We start from the raw sequence: 525 nt of genomic DNA, 5'->3' as shown, positions 1-525 counted from the left end.
CCCCTCCAGCCCTTGACTCCGCCCCCCAGACGCCGTCGCCGGGGCAACCGAGCGCCATGGCCGCCCCCACTCTCAACCCCAGGAGCCCTAAGGGGCTGCTTGCACCCAGCCAGGAGTCAAATCCTGCCAGCCATAGCCTAGAAACGACCCTGATTCGGGCCCCCGCTTGTAGTGGCTGCCGCTCAAGGCCTCCTAACCCGCCTCCCCGCCCTACTCTCTCCTTCTACCCGAATGCCCCAGGCCATTCTCGAAGTTGTCCCCCAAATGACCTTCCCAAAGTCTCACTGAACAGCACCAGTCCTCTCTCTCTACCTGCTCCCTAAGAGTCAAGCCCAATCTTGGTTTGCCTGTCAGGCCTTCACCCAGCCTCACATGCTGGCACTTCCTCCACCCTCACCCCTTAAATTCGCCCTTTGACCATTTCAAAGTAACAGAATTCACATTTTGCAGCTCTGCCTTTGATTATGCTGTTCCTCAGTCCGGAACGTTTTTCAAGGTTCAAATATGCTTTTCTCAGGATAGCTG

The sequence above is a fragment of the Pteropus alecto genome, unplaced genomic scaffold (assembly GCF_000325575.1).
Source record: "Pteropus alecto unplaced genomic scaffold, ASM32557v1 scaffold161, whole genome shotgun sequence".
Taxonomy (NCBI): Eukaryota; Metazoa; Chordata; class Mammalia; order Chiroptera; family Pteropodidae; genus Pteropus; species Pteropus alecto.
Note: the sequence above shows the minus strand (reverse complement) of the source record.